This window comes from Phacochoerus africanus, chromosome 7 (assembly GCF_016906955.1).
Source record: "Phacochoerus africanus isolate WHEZ1 chromosome 7, ROS_Pafr_v1, whole genome shotgun sequence".
Classification (NCBI taxonomy): domain Eukaryota; kingdom Metazoa; phylum Chordata; class Mammalia; order Artiodactyla; family Suidae; genus Phacochoerus; species Phacochoerus africanus.
The window spans coordinates 94432762-94439286 of record NC_062550.1 but is presented as its reverse complement, the minus strand read 5'-3'; the positions used below and the strand labels follow the sequence as shown (position 1 = coordinate 94439286).

At 42.6% G+C, this 6525-nt stretch overlaps 1 pseudogene; it reads right to left on the bottom strand.

Annotated features, from left to right (window-relative positions):
* Nucleotides 1–3674: 3674 nt before the first annotated feature.
* On the bottom strand, nucleotides 3675–5116 carry LOC125131850 (actin-related protein 3-like; annotated as a pseudogene).
* Nucleotides 5117–6525: the final 1409 nt, after the last annotated feature.

The following is a 6525-nucleotide window of genomic DNA, read 5'->3' as shown; positions in this document are numbered from 1 at the left end:
TACATTTGTTGCAATTAATGAACCCGTGTTGAGACACTATTATTATTTAAGGTCATTACCTCACTCAGCTTTTCTTAGTTTTTACTTAATGACCTTTTCCTGTTCCTGGATCCCATCCAGGATATCACATTAAATTCACTCTTCATGTCTCATTAGGCTACTCTTGGCTGTGACAGTTTCCCAGAGTTTCCTTAATTTTGATGACCTTGACAGTTTGGGAAAGTACTGGGCAGATATTTTGCAGGATGTCCCTCAAGTGGGATGTGTCTGATGTTTTTCTCCTGATTATACTGGGATTACGTGTTCTGGGAAGGAAGAACGCGGAGGTTAAGTGCCGTTTTCATCACATCATATCAAGAGTATCTGCCATCAACATGGTTTATTACTGTTGATTTTAACCTTGGTTATGTAGCTAGGATAAATTTTGCCAATTTTTTCCCCACTATAAAATTATTCTTCCCCCCCCCCCTTTCCAAACTGTACTCATTTGAAAGGTATCAACATGCATTGTCCACACTTAAGGAGTGTGGTTCCACTCCCCCCACACACACACCTTTTTTCGTTTTAGGGCCACGCCTGCAGTGTATGAAAGTTCCCAGGTTAGGGGTCGAATCAGAGCTGCAGCTGCCGGCCTATGCCACAGCCACAGCAACATGGCATCCTAGTTGCATCTGCAACCTACACCACAGCTCATGGCAATGCCCAATCCTTAACCCACTGAGCAAGGCCATGGATGGAAGCCAGGTCCTCATGGATACTAGCTGAGTTCTTAACCCACTGAGCCACAACAGGAACTCCTCCACTCCCCTGAGGGTGGGCTATCTAAACATATTATTGGGAAATACACACGGGAGATTTGTCTATTTCTTTTCTTTCCTCCCCCCTGGCTATTTATTTGTCTACTCCATCCTTTATATCAATATGGACTCATGGAAATTTATTTTATATTTTGTGTTATAATTCAGTATCACCTAATTTTATCACTCATATTATTCCAACTTTGGTCACTGGCAGCTATTTCAATTGACTCTTGTGTCCCTTCGACACACTCCCATTGATGTAATGTTTTTGGATGTGGGAGGTTTTTTGTTTGTTTTCTGTCTTGCTTTGCTTTTTTTGGGCGGGGGGGGCTTGACTGTCTGGTGCTACAAGATGCTCCAAGCTCTGCTTGTATACTTCCTGTCTCAGTCCTAGAATCAGCCATTTCTCCAAGGAACCCTGGTTCCTTTGGTCACAGAATAGTATTGGAGACCGAGATTTGTGTGAACAACAGAATGGTGGTGTTTCTGGGCCCTCTCAGCCGACAGAGTAAGAAGATTTTTCATGTTCACACTAGTTCATGTACGGACACACATCTATAAATATTTCCGTATGTGTAACGATCTATATGAAGCTAAACATGAATTCACTCTGGTATCTTCAACTCAGCCTGTTACTGCATGGACCATTCTTGCCTCCTCCCCTTGCTTTTCTGTAACCTTCCACTTCAACAGTGAGAAATCTGGCCCCCAACACCTGCCCTTCATGGATGTAATTGCTCCATTCCTGTGCACATATATAGTGTTAGCAGAGTCTCTAACCAATATCTAACTGTATCATCTAGAATACAGTTTCTTTTGGCTTTAATCTTATAGACGCCACTCATTTCCAGAGTTACTTAGGTTAGAATCTTCCCTGCAACCCCAACCTTCAAGTGAGCTTGCTTCATACATTAGTCATAAGCTAGATTGTTTTCTCATATTCTGCATCCACACATCCTCCAGAATGATTTTTTTTTAAAACATGTACACATTAAGGTTTACTCTTTGTACTGTAAATTTCTATGGGTTTTGACAAAGGCATTGTGTCATGTCTCTACTAGGCCGTTATTACTTTTCTTGGTTTAACAAAGATTTACATGATGCTACTATGTGACAGACACTAACTCATTTACTCCTTTTAGCAACCTTAATAGATACCATTAGCATGCCATCTCTGGTATAGGTAACAAAATTAAGACAGAGAGAGGTTAAGTAATTTCTTTAAAATCACACAGCTAATATGGGTCGATATGCATTGAGAACGAAGGGCATCTATGTTCCCAACCACTATACTATCCTGCCTCCCCGGTGTTATAATTACTTATTCTACTTTGGTTTTTATGGCTTTCTTCTCTTTATCTTCATCCAAAAACAATTTTCATTTTACCATACACTGAATTTAACTCTTACCTGCTGCCTTTCATTATCACTCCTCCCAATTTTTTAAAACTTTAATGTTTAGGAGTTCCCGTCGTGGCGCAGGGGTTAACGAATCCGACTAGGAACCATGAGGTTGCAGGTTTGATCCCTGGCCTTGCTCAGTGGGTTAAGGATCCGGCGTTGCCGTGAGCTGTGGTGTGGGTTGCAGACGCGGCTCGGATCCCGCGTTGCTGTGGCTCTGGTGTAGGCTGGCAGCTACAGTTCCGATTAGACCCCTATCCTGGGAACCTCCATATGCCAAGGGAGTGGCCCTAGAAAAGGCAAAAAGACAAAAATAAATAAAAATAAAATAAAATAATTTTAACGTTTATTCCTCATTCAAAATCTAATCATCACTCTAACAAATCTTTTTTTTTTTTTAATTCTTTTTTCTCGGCTGTGCCAGGGGACTTTGGAATTTCCTGACGCAGGGATCGAACCTGCACCACAGCAGTGACCCAAGTCATTGCAGTGACAATGCTGGGTCCTTAACCCACGTGTCTCAAGAGAACTCCTAACAAAAGGTGTTTTGTTTTGTTTTGTTTTGTTTTGTTTTTTGTCTTTTTACCCCTTCTATGGCTGCTCCTGTGGCATATGGAAGTTCCCAGGCTAGGGATCAAATCAGAGCTGTAGCCGCTGGCCTACACCACAGCCACAGCAATGTCAGATCTGAGCCGCATCTACAACCTACACCACACCAGATCCTTAACCCACTGAGTAAGGCCAGGGATCGAACCCGCAACTTCATGGTTCCTAGTCAGATTCGTTAACCACTAGCCACAATGGGAATTCCTAACAAAAATTTTTAAAGTAAGCACATTAAAATAGAATTTATTCTATAATAGAGACGACAGAACAATATCAGGTAAAGGAAAAACGATATTATAATTTTTATTTATTTAATTTATTTATTTATATATTTTTTTACTGGTCCGACAGTCTTGTCTTTACTTTTCCTTAAAGCAAAAAACAGAATGCAAGTAATCAGAAAGCACTAGCAGGCATCAGTTAATCCAAGATACTAGCTTCATAGTTCCAAAAGCACTTGCAAAGAAAACCATTGTTGGGCACAGGAGGGTGGAAACACTTGGTAATAACTGGAATCCCGTGAGTTTGTGTGTCTGCCAAGTGTCAGAGGCTCTTTTTTATATCTGTTCTTTATTTGGTCACTTTTTGTCCCTGAAATACTAGTTTTTCTTTGACTTGTTTCCTTAAAGTATAGAATGTATGGAATATAAACATGCTCTTGCACTGCATACTTCAAAGTGTACCATTCGAGCATCATGGAGCTATCTACCTACTGATAAGTCCCATCAGATCTTGGATCATTCAGTAATATGCAAAATACCAGGGCACAGAAAGAACTGAAACCCACTTTTTTTCATTACACATAAGATTCAAATATTCAGTCTAAAGAAAAACACTTCATCATTTTGGCTCTCCTCTATATTCGCATGTTGATAAACTTATTAAAATATTCCTGTATACTTAGGTTTGGTCTTTTTATTTCAAGTCAGGCTTAAAACCTCAAAACCAGCCATCCAGACAAAACAGGTATTCAGCAAGATTATTTCTTCCCTACCCTCCTAACCCCAGTAACTATGAAGCCAATTTTACGGACTGACTCCAAACACTGGACTGTGACGACAAATGCTAGGTCCAGTGTCTTCACAATCCTTTTTGGTGTGGCACACTTGGTAGAATCCAAGTGTGGAAACAAACACGGATCCTCCCAACCAAACTGCATATTGCTGCACGTGGTATGTCATGACCTGCACATCAACAGGTTTTGGCTTCCATCTACCACCACTCAATTCCCCACTTCATTCCAGCCCGGCGTCTGCAGTTCTTCTCCAATTTCTTTGCGAGCGTCGTCCGAAATCCCTGAACATGGTTGACCCTCCAGAGAGGACGATGTTCTCGTAGAGCAGACGTCTGACATCAGCAGGTCAATTCTGAGTCACTTCATCTACACCTTCTGAGACCGGCTGAGTAAAGACTGGAGTAGCGAAGCGGATGAAAAAAAAATTCAGGTCCCAAGAATCTCTCACATCCAACATCAATGGGAAAGTCTTTCTTTGAGACAGCATTGATTCCAGGATGCTGTTTAATCCACTTCGATCCGTCTGTGTCATACCTGTTAAATTCTTTTACTAAATCTGGGCAGACATAACTAGAGCGCTCCTTTCCTGCCTTAGCAGTTTCCAAGGATGGCTCTGGAAGAATTCCTACTTCTCGGTCTCTCAGCAACTGCTGAATAAAATATCTTGCCCTGCGATTGGAATGTGCTTCATACAGCTGCCAGTCCCACATCCTTCAGCCATTGGGATGACATGAGAGACGCTGTCTCCACTGCCTATTCCCGTACCAGTCAACATCTGCTCTCCTACTTGTCTGGAGCTAAGGCAAGAACAGCCTGTACAGCGATGGATAAGCCTGGAACACCGAAGGACTCAAACACTATTTCAGCAGTATATTCCCTGTTTTCTGGAGTATTCACTGGAGGTTCAGTCAAAAGAAAATAATGGTCTTCAGGTTCTGCCCTTAAATGTTTAAAGATCACTTGCTCCATAAACTTTTCCATCAAGTCCCCATCTTCAACTACACCATGGGGGATTGGCCACTGTGTTGCATGTGCAGGTTTTTCTATTGCTTCCTCACCCGTGAAGAAGGGTAGGTCATCAACACCTTTCATCACCCTCCTTTGAGCGGGATCACCCACTTTTCTGACTCCTAAATAGCAATGCAGGAAGGGATGATAAACTGTGGTTCTGTGTTTCCAGCATAACCTAGTTTGGTATACCCCGTGCCACAGGCCAGCAGCCATCCTGCCATCTTCCTCCTCACCTGCTGCTGCTGCCAACGCCATCTGCTCTGTGCCAGTTGGGGCCAGGGATGGGCGGCGGGAGGTCGAAGCTATCTGACCATCCACAGCCAGGCCGCTCCCGCCATCGGGGGGCGGGATGGGGCGGGGGGTTGGGGGGAGCTGGGAAGATGAAGCAGTAGTGAGAGAGCAGCAGGCTCAAAGGACTACCACTTCCACCACCCAGGCTGGCAGGCCTCCTTAGACGGAAGTATAGCTGACATACAGCATTACGTTACTTTCAGGTATTCAACATAATGATTCGATATTTATGAAAACTGCAAAATGATCATCACAATAAGGCTAGTTAACATTCGATCAATTATTATTGGCTTCAGAAATCTGAGGCCTGCACACAGGTATGAGCTGCAGGATGAAATTATTGTACCAAAAATGACAGTTACCCCAATGCCACTAACATGCTGTCCAGGTGAAACAAAGCAGCTGACTGACCCTTGTCTGCTCGGGAACCAAAGGCACGTAGGAATCAAACCTGAGATTTCAAAGGAAAGGCAATCTGAAAAGTTAAGACAACCTTTTCGTCACTCGTAAGTGGTTTCTATTTTCCTGTCCTTCTCCAGAAAATACAAAAGCAGACTTTCTATCACATTAGAAATTCTAGGAGCTGCTAAGGAAGTGGATAATATTTGGGAAAAATAGACCCAAATCACCTCTATGTCTTTTCTTTGGTAAAAGAAGTATTTTGAAGATATTTATAAAAAGCTTTTAAGAAGACACAAGATCTAGACAAAGACTCATTCACTCTTCTCTTTTCAATGATTTCGAGTAAAACTGCAAGTGGAAAGGGTAGGCTAATTTCTTCAAGCAAATATCCTACGGGTGTTAAGAAACAAGGTCATTTAATTCTCAAATTACTTCCTATACATCTTTGGTGTAACCATCAAAATCTCTGATTTTGAGCTCAGAGAGAGCTGACAACTCAAGTTTGATACTCACTTGGCTTTCAAAATCTCAAAAGGCAAGGGTTCTTGAAATTCCATGACATTTTACTTTTCATGTGCTAGGAGCAAGGCCAAAATTTAGGCCAATGACAGTGGAAATTATGCTACTAATCCCTGGGTGTCTTCCTGAAGTTCTCCGATGAATAATAAGGGGATGGTAATTAGTGTCAACTGAGTGCCTACAAGGTACTAGATACTGACACGTTTCATGTAAACCTCCCAACAATCCCACGTGGACACTGGAGACCAAGGGAGGAATTTGTTGCTGTTGTTTTTAACGCAGAGGAAGCTATTCGACGTGAGAACCCTGCGACTGTGGGAGGTGCTTAGTCTCTTTTTGTGCCTAAGCAAGTGGGGGGAAGTTGGGACCAGAGCTCAGGTTTTGAGCCTCTCAGCTCCATATGTGTTTGTTCCCCAGTGTCCAGCATTGGCTTCCGAGATCCTGAGCTGGGAGGTGGGCTGGAGGAGGTGGATGCAAGGA